This window comes from Convolutriloba macropyga, chromosome 3 (genome assembly GCF_964194025.1).
Source record: "Convolutriloba macropyga chromosome 3, txConMacr16.3, whole genome shotgun sequence".
In the NCBI taxonomy this organism is placed as follows: Eukaryota; Metazoa; Xenacoelomorpha; order Acoela; family Convolutidae; genus Convolutriloba; species Convolutriloba macropyga.
In genome coordinates, this window is record NC_134470.1 from 1,596,237 (window position 1) to 1,613,180 (window position 16,944).

At 36.9% G+C, this 16,944-nt stretch overlaps 1 protein-coding gene across 1 annotated transcript in view; it reads right to left on the reverse strand.

Moving 5' to 3' along the window:
• The window catches only part of LOC142335826 (uncharacterized), a 256,700-nt gene extending 243,479 nt beyond the window's left edge, over positions 1-13,221 (reverse strand). The window contains exon 1 of the mRNA XM_075384155.1: positions 13,193-13,221. The gene's annotated coding sequence lies outside the window, so the exon portion shown is untranslated. The remainder of the gene's footprint in view (positions 1-13,192) is intronic.
• Positions 13,222-16,944: the final 3,723 nt, after the last annotated feature.

The following is a 16,944-nucleotide window of genomic DNA, read 5'->3' on the forward strand; positions in this document are numbered from 1 at the left end:
GAAAATTGGAATGTTGAAATAATTAGGATGAATATATGGAATTGTACTAACCGAGATTTTCCAAAATCATTTGCGTCTGACATTTGTGGAAACGCACTACTGTCCCTCTGTTGCTGAAACGTAGGCCTAAATTCTCTGTGATTATATTTAGACCTAAAATAGATGTATTGACGTCTGCAGTGATATTAATTGCTGATTTCATACTGATCTTTCGATCGAAAATATTGATTCAGAGATCAAATTAATTTTTCAGATGTCGAAATTTTTTGTGCGGTGACCTTCCTGGTATTGCTTGTTATTTTGTTGAGTGCTTTTTAATTTGTTTTCTTTTGGGATTTGTTGAAGCTCCCTTTGGTTTGTTTGTAATTCACATCATTCTTTAATTGTTTCATTTTAAAATGTTGAAATAATTAGGATGAATATATGGAATTGTACTAACCGAGATTTTCCAAAATCATTCGCGTCTGACTTTTGTGGAAACGCACTACTGTTCATCTGTTGCTGATACGTAGGCCTAAATTCTCTGTAATTACATTTAGACCTAAAATAGATGTATTGACGTCTGCACTGATCTTAACAGCTGAGTTCATACTAATCATTCGATTAAAAATATTGATTCTGAGATCAAATTCATTTTTCAGATGTCGACATTTTTTGTGGTGTGACCTTCCTGGTATTGCTTGTTTTTTTGTTGTGTGCTTTCTGTTTTTTATTTGGGGATTTTTTGAAGCTCCCTTTGGTTATTTTGTAATTCACATAGTACTTTAATTGTTTCATTTGTTGTGCTTTTAGTTAAAAGAAAAGAATAAGGTTGAGAGCAAATTTCCGTTGTTCTGTAGAGCGGAATTGTCTGTCTCTGAACTTCAACAACTGTTCAAAGATTTGTTGCTGTAATGGGACTACAATTATCAGGTCTCAAATAATTTGTTGCCATGAGAACCAGAGGTGGCGGAAATTTCGTGTGGGATTTTTTATATATATCAGTCATTTAGATTCTGTGACTTTTTTCTGTTCTGTAACTTTTTTTCAAATTGCCAGACTGAACTGTTGAGGATTCACTTTAATCAAACTATAGAATTGATCAAAGGCCAATAATAAATTTTTTAGTTAATTATCTGCAATTTTTTATGATCGGATGTTCAACGATCTCTTGGGAACAATTACTCCACAAATTTAATAAATTTAATAGACTTTATTTCGGTAGTCTGCGTGCACGCAATTAACGTTTCCTCATTTTGTTTAAGAAACACTTTCAATTGTCTTTCAACGCAAACATATTCTCCTTATCATCCTCTATATGTTTTTTGGTAGGCTTAATTCTTTAATTTGCAATGGTTTCCTGATAGCCTAAAATAATTTTTTGGGGTTGATATTAAACATAAGTTTAAAAAATATTGGCTAATATAACGTGGTATTTGGTTCCAACAATAAAAACGATAAGTGTCTCTCGAGTTGAGTTCAATGTTAATTGCGGAGAATGTTCTGCTTATAGAATGCGAAATAAGTATCGCTATCGCTTGTGGTTACTGGATTTGTTTCCTTTATCTTGGGGATTTCTTTGTTTCAATGCGTCAATACCATCTGACGCTTCAATGTGTCCTTTTCACTTTTAGACTATTTTAAAAAATTTTAATTAATTTTTTCATTATCATCATTTTTCGTTAAAAGATGAACTGCCGCCTATACTAATTTATATTGCTATCAGTTTTGCTATTGCTGTTGTGGGTTTTTATTAGTGCATGGTTTGATTAGTTTACTGACTGAAGTGATTTCTTTTTCTTCCTTCAGTTTAACTGTACAAAACTGCTATACTGCTGTATAAATTTGCTTTCTTTATTAAGATTCATCTGCCGTTCTTGGTACGTGTGGTAGGATAATTAGTTGTCTAATTAGTGTTCTTTTGGAAATTTCAATTGAAATAATGTGTATGGAAATACTGAAATAATTTTGATGAATATATGGTGGTGCACTAAATGATATTTTCCAAATTTTTTTACGTCTAAATTTTTTCGAAACGTGTTGCTGTCCCTCTGTTGCTGATACGTAGACCTAAATTCACTGTGATTAATTTTAGGCCTAACCTAAATGTATTGGCGTCTGCACTGATATTGATAACTGTGTTCATTCTGATCCTTCGATTGTAAATCCTGCATCAGTAATCAAAACTAATTACCAATCTAATTAAATTACTAATCAAATACCGAAAAATTTTTTGCGGTGACACTCCTGGTATTGCTTGTTATTCCGTTGTGTGCAGCTTTTTGGTTTTATTTTCATTTCGGATTTGTTGAAGCTTCCTTTGGTCTATTGGTAATTCACAAAATGTTTTAATTATTTCATTGGTTGTGGTTTTAGCTAATAGAAAATACTGATTTTGAGAGTAAATTTTCTTTGTTCCGTAGAGCTTTTTGTAATCTTCAGAGGTTACCCCACTGCGTTTTTCTGCCTTAACTGTGTTTTGGATTTTTTCCTTTCTCTGAATTTCATCAACTGTTCCAAGATTTCTCCTTGTAACGGGACTACATTTATCGGGTCTCAATTAATTTGTTGCCACGAGAACTATAGTCTCACATATTAACGCAGCGGCATTTTTGGCTGGCTTTGATTTTTTCTGTGATGTAGTTTTCTTTTTTTAAATTGCCAGACTGATTATTTGAGGATCCGCTTTAATCAAAATATGGATTTGGTCAGAAGCCGGAAAAATATAGGCAATTTCTACTCTGTAATAATGGTTGATTAGATTTTCAATGATTTTATTGCATAAAAGTTCTTAACAAAAATAACAAAATTAGAAGAAACTAAATAGTCAAAATAAATATGCTTCTGATTTTTAAAACAAACATTTTTGAACTTTACGTTTATCGTCAGGTTAAACCTGTTTAAAAAATTGTTACTGAATAAAAATAATATATTTTAACTTTTCTCAGACCAAAATTTAAACAATTCTAGTAACTAGTTTTAAAATTAAATCAAAAGTTTTTCATTTATTTACAAAATTTAGCCTATGTAAACTTTCCAGTTTACGTTTATTATCAGTTTCTTTCAGAACCTCCCCATTCCAGATTCTTCGCAGTTAGAATGTTTTTGTTTTTTAGAGTTATTCCGAAATTGCCCAATTCCTAGGTATCCCTCTTCGCTTATTTTTTTTTCATGCACAAAATTTTTTTTGCCCCAATTTTTTCTTTTCCCAAGTAACGGCTTCAACTTGGTGATGTATATTTTTTTGGATGGTCATGAGTTCCTCTACTGTGCAACAGACATCCAGAAATATCCAATCAATGTCATTCGTGGAGCCACCACATTCAACAATTCGACATTTTGATGTCCTGGTGTCTGCCCGCTTGTCTGCTCTACATAAATGGATCCGCATCCATGACGTTTAATATCATATACCACATGGGAATTCAAGTTTCTTTCGAAAGAATATATTAGGGTGTGGAGGCTTGATCTAAATTTTAGCGTTGTGAAGACCAATTTCAGGTCACATAAGTTTTTTCAATTTGCTCTTAAATTATCTTCATGTTTTGTGTAACGTTGCCTCTTTATTTTGAAAAATTGTTGGTTTATCATGAGATCCAGTCTGGTTTTTTGATGCTCTTTTGGTGTTGTTTTCAATTGATCTTCACTTCGAATTTTCATCTTTTCTAACGTTTGGTTCACCATTTCGTTTGTCTGTAAACGCAGTTTTAAGCAAGTTTTTTGGTTATCATTTTTGATAGGTTTTTCTCTGGGACTATTTCCATTAATTTTATTTGATGTTTAAGGTGACCTCTACGCTTTCGGATATTGCCTAAATTATTTATATTACTTTTTTCATTAACATGACTTTTCTTGGAAGGGTGGATTGCAGTCTTTGTTTATGTATGTTGTTATCAGTTTTATCATTGTTGTTGTGGGTTTCTATTAGAGCAAGGTTTAAAGAGTTTACTTATTGAAGGGATTTTTCTTTTCTCTTCCAGTTTAATTAATAAAAACCTGCTACTCCGCTGGATTTTTAACGCTTTTCTCGTATAAATTCATCTCCTGGTCTTGGTATGTTCTTTAGTATGAGGTATATTCAATTGAAAAAATGTTTATAGGATTATGGGAATGTTGAAATAACTAAAACAAATACATCGTCATATTAAAACTGTTTCACAAGCTGTTGCTGGATAAACCGAATATCTCTTTACTCTTCTAAGATCAGAATTTAAACGTTTTTAGTTACTATTTTTAAATTTGAATCAAAAATATTTCAAATATTTACAAACTTCAGCCTATGTAATTATTCCATTTTGCATTTGTTATCAGTTTCTTTAAGATTGTCCTTATTCCAGATTTTTCGAAGTGGGCAATGTCTTTGTTTTTCTAGGGTAATTCCGAATTTCCCGAACCCTAGGTATCCTTTCTAAGGGTTCTTTGCAACTTTTGCTTTGTCATGCACAAAATATTTTATGACCTCTTTTCTTTTCCCAAGTCAAAATTTTGATTTGAACTAATATTTTAGAGTGTGTTCCCGCCGCCTATGCCCATGGCGTGTGTATGTCACGGCTTATACTTGCTGATGTATATAGCTTTGATGGTCATGAGTTTCTCTACTGTGCGACAGGCATCCAGAAATTTCCATTCAATGTCATTCGTGGAGCCACCACATTCAACAAGATGTTGACCCACCTGGGAATTTTTCATTTGATGTTCTGATATCCTAGTGTCTGTCCGCTTGTCTGCCCTACAGAAATGGATCGGCATCCATGACGTTTATATCATATACCACATGTGACTTCAGGTTTCAATCGAAAAAACGTTTTAGGGTGTGGAGGCTTGATCTTAGTTTTAGCGTTATGAATACCAATTGCAGGTCACATAGTTTTTTCAATTTGCTCTTAAATTTTCTTTACTTTTTGCGTAAGGTTACCTCTGTATTTTGAAAAATTGTTGATTTATCATGAGATCCAGTCTTGTTTTTTGATGAACTTTTGGTGTTTTCAATTGATGTTCGCTGCGAATTTTCATCTTTTCTATTCTGGTTCACAATTATATTAAATTTTTTTGACTCATTTTTTCTGTAGCCTGGATGCAATTAACGCCTGCTCATTTGGTTATACTAATTTTTTCGTTTGTCTGCCAACGCAACAGCTTTTTGATTTTCATTCTTCATAGGCTTTTCCCTAGGACTATTTTCATTAAGTTTATTTGATTCTTAATGTGATCTCTACGCCTTCGGATATTTTTTGAAACACTTTTGTTACTTTTTTTATTAATAAGACTTTTTCGTGGAAGGATGGTTGCAGTCTTTATTTATATTTGTTGTTATCAGTTTGAAAAAATTTATATATATTCAGTTTATATATTCAGTTGAAAAAATTTATATGAGATTATGGGAATGTTGGACTATTTGAAACGAATATATGGATTTGTATTATTTAAAGTTTTCCAAAATCATCCGTGTCTGACATTTGTAGAAACTCATTGCTGTCCCTCTGTTGCTGATACCTAGACCTAAACTCTCTGTGATTTATTTAAGGCCTAGAATAGATGTTTTGACGTCAGCACTGATATTGATAGCTGAGTTCATACTGATCTTTCGATTGAAAATATTGATTCAGAGCTCAAATTTATTTTTCAGATGACGAAATCTTTTGTGCGGTGACACTCCTGGTTTTGCTTGTTGTTTTGTTGTGTGCAGCTTTTTTGTTTTTTTTGCATTTGGGATTTGTGGAAGCTTCCTTTGGTTTATTGGTAATTGACAGAATACTTTAATCGTTTCATCGGTTGTGCTTTTAGCTAATAGAAAATACTCATGTTGAGAGCAAATTTCTTTATTTTTGTAGAATTTTTTCTAATCCTCAGAGGTTGCCCCACTGCATTTTTCAACCTTAACAGTTTTTTAATTTTTTTCTCTGATTTTCAATAATTGTTCAAGGATTTCTCGTTGTGATGGGACTACATTCATTGGATCTCAAATAGTTTGTTGCCATGAGAACCAGAGTCTCACATATTAAGGTGGCAGTATTTTTTATTGAGATTTTTATTATATACCAGTCATTTAGGATAACTGTTGTTTTCTGTTATGCAATTTTCTTCTCCTTAAATTTCCAGACTGCTTATTTGAGGACCAACTTCTATCAAACTATGGAATTGATCGGAGGCCAATAAAAAAAATTGATAATTTCCCTTCTGTAATTTGTGGTTACCGCATGTTCAACGAATTCATTGGGAACAATTACTCCATAAATATCAAAATCTGAGTTTTGTTTCAGTAGCCGGCAAGCATGCATTTAACGCTTACTCATTTCTTTCAAGAAATTCTTTCAATTGTCTTTCATGGCAAACAAGCTAACATTATCCTCCGCCATAGGTTTGTTTGCTAGGCTTGGTTTCTTTAATTTACAATGGTTGCCTGATAGTTTAATATAATTTTACTGGGCAGATTTTAAATTTTAAATAAAGAAAGATAGCTTAATACAACGTGGGATTTGATTGATTCTAACAATAATGAGAACTTTGTGTGTCTTGCGAGTTGAGCTTAATTTTAACTTCAGACAATGTTCTTCCTAATAGTGGTCCATTGCCGAATAATTGCCACTCACGCGTCTATTTTTTCAATTTCATTTTCAAGAGATTTTTTTGTTTCAGTGCGTTATTATTCCTTGTTGCCTAAATGCGCTTTGTACGCTATCGGTTTTTTGCTATTTTTCTTTTAAGACTAAAACCTTTCGTGGAAGAATACGTTGCAGGTTATATTTCTTGATATCTGTTTTTTAAAGATAATTGGGTTTTTTAAATGCATGGTTTCACGAGTTTATTGATTGAAGGGATTATTTTTTGCCTCTTCCGGTTTAATAATACATAACCGCTGAACTTCTGAATTGTTTCGTTTTTCTCATTTATATGCATCTGCTGTTCGTGGTGCCTTTACTGAGTTAATTTGCTGTCCAATCAGTTTTCCTAAAGTAAGCGTGTTTGGAATAATTCAATGGACATTGGATATAAATTTTTTTATCCGATGGAGGGGAAGAACCACTGAGGTTTTCCTATACCTTTTGCGTTTGAATATTGTGGAAAAGAGTCCTTGTCGCTCTGTTGCTGATTCGTAGACCTAATTTCTCTGTAATTAACTTAAGGAGTCACGTAAAAGCAATGCCCTCTGAGCGAGTATTGATTGCTAATTAGATATTGATCATTCGATTATTCACATGGACCTAGAGATCAGAACTCATTGTCTTTTGAGATGTTTTTTTGCTTGTTGGCTTTTGTAGCATTGCTTGTTATTTTGTATGCTTCTTCTGGTTTTCCATTTAAGAGTTTCTAAAGCTCCGGTTTGATTATTCGTATTTCACTTAATGCTTTTATAGGCTCATTCGTGCTTTTTTAATAGAGAATACTCACGTTGAGAGCTATTTGCCCCTAGTGTAACAGCTGACTAGCTAAAGTACATTGATCATCTATTGCATCTGCCAGTGGTCTTTTCAGGTTTTTTAAAAATCTTTTTTCTTAGAATAAAAAAAGATTTGGTCTTAAACCGCGCAGGACAATCCAATGGATGAGTACTGATCCCTTAATAAGAGATGTCACTAAATCGTATGAATTTTTGAAGACAAGGCACAATAGCTCCCTTAGAGCTACTTCATGGGTATTATTGTTCTACATAAACCTAGACATCACTGCATCGTATATAATCACAAAGACAAGGCACGATAACTCTTCAAAGCTGCGTCATGAGAATGGAATCTCTATACAGGCTGATTTGTTATGAATCTAGTCTCCCCACCTGCACTATGGCACTGCATGAGCTATCATTGTCAGTCGGCCGTTTGAAACCGCGGCACTCTTTGAGGCATATAATAGCGCTGCGCAGGAGAGCAAAACTTATTCTAGTGCTTATGTATGTCATTGCGTCCGATTAAGATTTTTTTCTTTTCAGCATTTTTGCTAGCTACTTTTTTTATGCTGCGCGTTGCAGACGGCCCTGCAACCCCATTGCACAAAAACACGAGTGGAACGAATTTACTCTGCTTGACGTCAATTATTCGTTGATCATATTTGAGCCATTTCAACGACTTATGATATCTGTACGCTTTTCCGGAGTTTTTCGAGGATGATTTGGCAAATGGGTCAAAAGTCATCACGTCGAATAGATAACGGCTGAACCTGAACGCGCATCTGCCATTCACTTTAATATTCAAGCGCGCATTTTCTTTAGTGCTATTAGTTTTGTGTATAAAGGACTCGCCTTGAGGCAATTGAAGAGCCGCCTCAAACTCGACATCGTAGCAAACGTTATGCAAGATCTTAGCAAAAGTGTTATAGATCTCGTTGTGTCTCATTGGTGTATACACTTGTGTCTCACTTTGTGTCCCTCTGCCCTTTGCACAGTGTAGAGCATTTGATAGGGTAAAATTTTCACCGCATTGACAATTAAGGGGCGTATTTTTGGCCTCGTTGTTATATCTAATCCCGTCTCTAAATTCGGACTTCGTAAGCGTTTAACCAGAACGCTTAAGCGGTAATGCTGTGAGCTTGTTCGAGGCTCTCTTTTTAGCACTCATTTCTATTACGTGGCGTTTCTCGGTCTGAAGGTTTTCCATCGGATCCTATTTATTTGATCGAGTTTTTCAATTTGATCATACGTTCAGTTTGTTGGTCGTGCGTTATGCGTTCTTGGGTCAGATGAGCATTTGCTCGATCTTCATCTTCGAGAGGAGTGCATGCGGTCATCGAAGCTGCGTACTTCGTTATAAATCATTTGGCAAATTGATATTAAGTTGGCCCTCCTGGTTTGTTTGTGAATATAGCCGCCGAGCGGATTGAGACACCGGAGAATGACGGTACGAGGTGCATTTGGATGTTGGCTTCTGCGTTTGTGGAGATATTTGGTGACCTTGGCATTGTCCTAGACACAAAATTTAATTTTTATTGCCCGCCTCTTGTAAGACACGTGCAGTCGTTTTAGGTGTTTTGCATGTGTAGGTGTTTGACATATTCCAGAACGCAGCAGCCGTCAACAATTTCAACTGCCAAACCCTCAAATGCGCTGAGAGCTTTGATCTTTGAAGCCTCTTTTACTATTAATTGACACTGAGGGGCGTTCACGGTGTAGCCAAAATAGCTACCATGTTGATTGAGTTGTTTTGAAGTACAAGAATAAGTTCTCAAATGCCTACTGCGCTGCCGTCGTCTGTGTACTATTTTTGCGACGCGTGCGTAATCTGGACAAGCCTGTGCAAGCGAAGGGTGGGCACTCCATACAAAGCCATAGCAAATGGTTCCCTTTGAGTTGTGCCCTCTAGGGAATGCAGTCTTTTACCTGCGACGTATAAATTGGACGTGGCTGAGTATGAATTTTGAACAAAAAGGCGGGACACGTTCTCTTCTTGTTTTCAACTGCCAAGTTACGGTTGGGGCAGTTGGAGGTGGTTTTGCCTCTATAAGAAGAACAGCTTATTCATCACGTTTTTCATAGGGCGGGCGCATAGAATGAGTTGCCTGTCAATCCTGCACTTTTGGCCGAAGCAAAGTTCTGTGTTGCCGCTCAAAAAGAATAGGTTGTTTTCTACAAGCTTGGTGATGTATTTCCCTATGATGCGACAAAGAACTTCTCCTACGCCAATAGGTGAAGCACCGGATTTTTTAAATGAGGGGATTAATTTGCATGCGTTGTACGCTTCAAGAGTTTTTTCAAATATTTTACCAGTTGCCAGAAAAAAGCATAGTTGGCTATCATTTTTGCTATGTTTGCTGTAATTTCTTTGAAACAAGTGAAAAGTCGTCTCCACACATTTGCGTCCAAAGGGACGGTCCATGGCTGCCATGTGTTCCCAAAGCTTCTTTTTCGATCTCCAGTGCGCCTAAGTGTTCGAAGATTGCGCTGTGGTACAGTACGGGATTGAATCAATCGTTTTTTTGTCAACTATGTAATTGAGGTATACTTGGGGAAAAAGTCGGGTGTTTCTCTTTAAGCATCTTTTATTTTTTCTCCGTGGACGGTATTGTTTGGTGACGTTATCCAGGATAATTATTCACCAATGAGATACTTGATGACGTTCAAAATGTTTCGGGTTTTCGTGAAACTGTTGAATTCTTTCAATACATCAATTTTCCGTTTTAGTATTCTTACGCAGTTTATACTGCAGTGCTCTAGCTTCCAGAAGAAGCTCTTCAAGGCGGCCTTGCCAAAAAACATTGTATGCTTTGGGCTAGATTCTTGGTAACTGATCCGTCGTTGGTCGATTTCCTTCATGGGAGAACCAAGGGGGGGTAGATAGTGGCAATCATTAATAAAATCTCTTCACGAATGCCTCTTTCCGCCAACTGTTTCAGAATTTCATCAAAGCATTTAATTATTTTTGCCTTTATTCGTATTTGTTCAGTATTATGATATGAAAACTGCCCGCCAGTGGCCAATTTTTTAATGAATTCTCTCAATCTTATTGCGTTTCCTAGCAGTGTATGCCAGAACGTTTTGTAATTTTTTTCGTTTTTCCCTTACGTTTTGGGGGGTTTTTGCGACTGTAGGTACCTCATTGGAATTATCAGCAACAACCTAGCCTTTTAGTGGAGGCAAAGGGTTTGTATGGTACTGGTTTTAGCATAGGGGTTAGAGGGCGAGGCTGAAGTGGGAACATCGCATTCACAATGCGCTGCTTTTGAAATACATCGCGGACATTGAAACCGGAAAGGTGATCAGCGGCGCGTTTCCAACCACTGCACGGCACGAATTTCGTTCGAGGAAATAAGGAGCTTAAGTTCTTTCTGGACGAATGGGAAAAAGCTACGATTGAAAGTGACTTAGGACAGAAAAAGATCGTTTGGAAGTTTAACCCTCTAGGAGCACAACATTTTAGAGAAATCTGGTTCAAAATAGCGAGAAAGTCATGACTACAATCTTGGGCAACCGAAGCCTTACGAACAAGGAAATCAGTACAAGTATTAGTTTTATAGAGCAAACTCTCAACGCAAGACCCCCGACAGCAGTAAGTGACGACCCTTAAGATTTGACTGTTCTTACACCAAATCACTTTCTGTTGGGACGAGACAGTGCAAGTGCACCATTCTTGCCATCCAGTGAGCCTTACCATGGTCTGAGAAAATCCTTCAGAACAGCTCAAACATATACTGAAACGATTTGGAAAGGATGAACCACAATACATTACTCAATGAAAACATAGATCAAAGTGGTCAAAAGAACATCGCATTCTTAATGCGCTGCTTTTGAAAAACATCGCGGACATTGAAACCGGGAAGGCAATCAGCGTCGCGTTTCCAACCACTGCATGGCACAAATTTCGTTTGAGGAAATAAGGAGCTTAAGGTTTTTCTGGACGAATGGGAAAAGCTACGATTGAAAGCGACTCAGGACAGAAAAAGATCGTTTGGAAGTTTAACCCTCTAGGAGCACCACACTTTATTGGAATCTGGTTCAAAATGGTGAGAAAGTCATGAATGCAATTTTGGGAAACCGAAGCTTTTCGAACAAGGAATTCAGTACAACTATGTTTCTTGTAGAGCAAACTCTCAACGCAAGACCATGACAGCAGTACGTGACGACTCACAGGATTTGACTGTACTTACACCAAATCACTTCCTTTTGGGCCGAGAGAATGCAAGTACACCACTCTTGCCACCCAGTGAGCTCTAATATGAATTGAGAAAATCCTTCAGAAAAACTCAAGCATATACTGAAATGATTTGGAAAGGATGAACCACAAAACTTTCCACAATGGAATTAGAGATCAAAGTGGTCAGAAAAATATGTGCAAAAACTGAAAGAAGGGGAGTTAGTTTGGCTAATAGTTGACTCTGTGAAACACTGTATGTACAAAGTGCGACAAATCATTGCGGTCGTCACTGGCAACGGTGTTGTTTAATCATCGAGAGTCAAAATGGCACATGGCGAATTCAACAGACCCGTCGTGAATTTAGCGACAGTATTCTACGATGGTGTTTCCGAGATCAAAAACAGGGCCCGTGATGTTGGCGCCAGCTTTGAGCAGACAAAAAAGCCATCAGACAGCAAGAATTAACAATTGAAGCTGGAAAAACTTAGAATTTGTCAAAACTCAGAAACGACAAAAACTGAAAAAATTTACAAGCTGGGACTCCAAATTTTCCACACACCCGGTTTTCTGAAGGTGAACTTTGATCAACCAAAGACCCTAGAACTTGGTTAAGGTAACGTATGCAACCCTTGGATCCCAGGAACGCTCTTGCATGAGACCCAAAAGTGTAGCTATTAACACATTTATGTTGCAAATTTAGTTTTTTCAGATCTTTCTTTTTATAGCTAAATTTCTTTATTTGTTAGTTTGTGAGCTCTTTATTATTTGTTCATGCTCGAATGCCAAATATTCAAGGCATCCTTTGTAAAGTGAAAACCATCAGCGCTTATGTAAACATAAGCAATTATAGCAGTTATTTAACATTTATTGTGTAATACTTTACTTAAATCACTTTACTTGATTAATCAATCGGGAACGAGTTATGATGATGTTTTAGATGATATTTACCCTATTTTTTAACATTAACTTTAATATTGGAATTGTATAATCATAGCGTATTTAGAACCATAAGAAAGTGGTACCGAGAACAAATGGTTTTCAAATTGACAATAATTTGATTCTTCATCAAATTTATTCTCTTATTTTAAGTTTTTAGATCTTACGATCTTTACAATTTATGTTAGTTGAGCTTTTTTATAAGAAAATCAGCAATAATATAAGTTATTTGCATAAGCCTTACAAGCCTTAGCAGGAGATTGAACATAGATTATCAATGAGAAATTTCTTTACTTCAATCAACAGATCATTAGACAATCGAATTCAGTGAAGAACAAGGCCGGCGTAAAGCACGAGAACCATGCTGTTATAGTTAGATTCCGCTGAGATTATTGAGAAACGGCAACCTTACGTAAAGCTATTCGGAAGCATTGGAGCAAACCTTGCGTTCTTTTGAACAGATTTACAATGACTGCATTCGCTTTGATCATAGATACCGTAGAGAGAAGTGTCAAATTTCTGGCCTTGGAACATTGCGGGAGAAGAAACATAACCGAGTAGGGAGCAAAAGTATAAATCAATAACTGAATCATCCGATCAAAAATTTGATTGCAATAGTGCGAGAAATGTACACCATCTCTAGAAAAAAAATTCAAGTCATACATATTGTCAAATCTAAGAGTGATTACACAACATCCTGAAAATAATAACATACAAAACTATTTAATAAGTTTATCACAACAATTAGGCTTACAATTTTAATGGCAATTAGAACGAAACAAGAAATTGGATTTTAAACAATTTTTAATTACTATGGAGTTACTTTCCGTGATTATTTAAGTAGCATATCTGGCTACAATTTTTTTGTTGCAAACTTCAGATCTTTGGCATCTCCTGCATTTTCTCCTACACGAATTACTGCAGTAAGATACGGTTATACAATTTTCGTTTTTGCCTATAAAATACTTTTGCTATTTGGGGGTCTTTTTTGGCTTTTTAAGAGAATTTTTTTACCTTCTTCTCAATCATTGAAAGTGAATTATCCATTTAGATAGTTGGGCTATTACGGTTGCTCTAGTTGCTGCTGCTTTTGTTTGCAAAACCATAGAAGGGCATCTTTATTAAAATTTAGCTGAAGAAAATTAGCTTGTTGTGTGGTGGCTGTTGCTGCTATCTTGATTGCTCCCGTTTTTTAAATGTTTGAACTCGGCGAAACTTTCTAGTCCAAAGTAAGGTGTTTTTACTTATCTTTGCTTGAGACAAACAAAATTTAAAGTCATAAGTTATTTGATGGCTTAGCACCTGATATAGGATCTTTGATCACTTATTTGTTTGTAGTATTGTATATTACTATCGGGATTAATCATTGAGCTCAGTGAAAAATGTGGTTTGAATCCAAGAAAAGACTAATTTTTCTGCTAAACTTACTAACAATTTTCAGATTGGATGTAATGGCTTTGGCTCTCTGGTGACTGGATATTGGACCTGAAGCAGTGGTCCTGGCTCACTGGTCCCATTTGGTACGCAGATCCTTGTCCAGTTAATCAACTCACTAGGTTGTGTTGTTATTTCATTTTTTCTTGCCCCCTGTTGCTTCTGCTTTGGATAGATGTGGAGGAGGAGCTCAAAATTGTCACCAAAAGAACTACCAGAGACGTAAACGAACCTAGCATTAGGCACATCAAGAATCAAGTAAGTCACGTGGGAAAGGTAATTGAGAGGAGCAGTTACGCATACAGGGCTAGGCTGACGGACTTGTGCAATGTTTCGAGCTGCTAATTTGACCAAAAACGTGAAATCTTTGTATTAATCGCCGGTTTTATAGATCATCGCTTTTCGCATCCTCTTTCGTTGAGCATTTCAAATGTTTACTTCAAATAGTTTTAAGTTTAACCCTTCACACTTGATCATAATTAGAACAATTCATTCAATTAATGACATTTTCATCAGCAAAAATATATATATAATTCGAGTTATGCACTTTGTATTTATATTGACTGCAGCTCTTTAAAAAATTTCAAAGTTTCCCCTGAATTTAAAAATGTTCTCGTATCTCGTGTAATCTGTCAAGAGTCTGTGCATTTTTCTCATTATGCTAAATACTTGTTTTCCTGCATTCTGACTTTATGTCTTTACTTTGCATTTTTTTTCAAAAACCAGTCAATATTGTTAATCTCAGATTTAACTTCTGGACCTATGTAGTCTTCTTTCCTCATATCAATCCAGTCTCACTGTAGCCAGTTCCATCTCAGAGGTGCGTTTTCTGTGGTTATATCCATATTAGATGTAGTGCTGTGACCTCTGGCTGAGATTGTTTTGATGGTTTCGAATGCAACCACTCTACCGCCAAACCTGCTGTGATAATATATCATTCTTTACCCCGTTATCTGCCGCTGACTCTGCAAATCCTGATATCATCTTAATTAGTCAAACCTGACATCATGTTAGTTTAATTAGTCCATTCACATTAACTCTTCAAGGCAAATTCCCGAGAACGCTTTACAGGGCAAAATTCAAAAATACTGCAACGCAACCCACTGTGAAGCGCAGTTCTTCACTGTGCACAAGAGAAAACAGGTTATGAGTTTGTGGATGCCCAGCATGAGCTACAACGGCCAATAGCCAAAAATAAGTAACCTGCAGAATTTGCCTTCTACGCTGCATTGCTCGTTGCACATCTTATACTGCCCTACACCCAGAAGAGCAACAACGGTTCTGTCAATAAGCCATTAGCGGATGATTCAAGATGTGGAGCCAAGGACAAGGAGATGAGTTGTTTTCTGAAAACAGAACCCTTCAACTCCGTTTACTTAAAGCCTCAAAGAGCAATCAGAATGAATTGCGCCGCTTGATTTGCCTAACTAACCATAGTAAAGTCTCCTGCGCTATCGGGCAGCTAGACCCAGATCATAAAAGCGGAGTTCCATCTCGCAGCCAGTCAATAAGATCGTCCACCGTTCTAGCTGTTCTCAGACAAAGTTACCCAAATGCAAGCGAAGCTTTATCCAACACTTAAACCCGATGTCGAAAGTACCGATCTTCGATCTTCTTTATCTTCATTCAGTCTATGAAAAACTAAGCGCAGAAAAGGCCAAACAAACTGCATAAAAAACCCATGAAGGCCATGGACTCTCAGGCCTTGATGCTGACAATTTGCGTTGTCTGCTTACTGCCTTTGACGAATCCTCCAACGGCCTTTGCAAAAATTTTGCAGAACTGTTATATCGATTTGCCAACAAAACTCTACCTCCAGATCAATTAGCCGCTCACAATGCTTGTCGCCTAATCCCGCTTGACTGGAATCCTGGTGTCAGAACTACAGGAATAGAGGTGTCAGAACTACAGGAATACCTTTACTTAGACCAATCAGGCGATGTAGTGTAGTGTGTGTCAAACAGGATCTGCAAATTCTAGGTGTCAACATCCATCTGTGTCTAGGACAACAACGCGGCATGTAGTCTGCCATTTGCTAGCTCAGATCTTGCGTTGATGAAAACAATACCGACGCACTACTACTGATTGATGCTGACATTGCCTTCAACCAACTGAATAGAAGTTTTCCCCATCAAAACATCTCCCAGCCGTGGCTTTCACTCAAAAACGCTGTAAATAACCCCAACCAAGCTCCCTTTGAGCTGTTTGTCGGGAAAGACACAGTTTTCTCAAAAAGGGATGGCTCAGAGCGATCCCTTTGCTATGTCAATGTACAGCAGAGCCGCATTACCGTTGATTAAATGTGTTTGAACCAGCAGCTTATTACAGAAGTGATATGCAGACAATGGCGTTGCTGCCAAAAAAGCGGAACTCCGAGGCTTCTTCGATCGCCTTGGTCTCAGTGCCAAGCCCTACAGTAATCTGGTAAACGTTCAACCACTGGTGATCAGCAGAGCGTTTCCAACCACTGCACGGTACGAATTTCGTTCGAGGATATAAGGAGCTTAAGTTTTTTCTGGACGAATGGGAAAAAGCTACGGTTGAAAGGGACTTAGGACAGAAAAAGATCGTTTGGAAGTTTAACCCTCTAGGAGCACAACATTTTAGAGGAATCTGGTTCAAAATAGCGAGAAAGTCATGACTACAATCTTGGGCAACCGAAGCCTTACGAACAAGGAATTCAGTACAAGTATTAGTTTTATAGAGCAAGCTCTCAACGCAAGACCCCCGACAGCAGTAAGTGACGACCCTTAAGATTTGACTGTTCTTACACCAAATCACTTTCTGTTGGGACGAGACAGTGCAAGTGCACCATTCTTGCCATCCAGTGAGCCTTACCATGGTCTGAGAAAATCCTTCAGAACAGCTCAAACATATACTGAAATGATTTGGAAAGGATGAACCACAATACATTCCTCAATGGTAACAGAGATCAAAGTGGTCAAAAGAACATCGCATTCTTAATGCGCTGCTTTTGAAACACATCGCGGACATTGAAACCGGGAAGGCAATCAGCGTCGCCTTTCCAACCACTGCA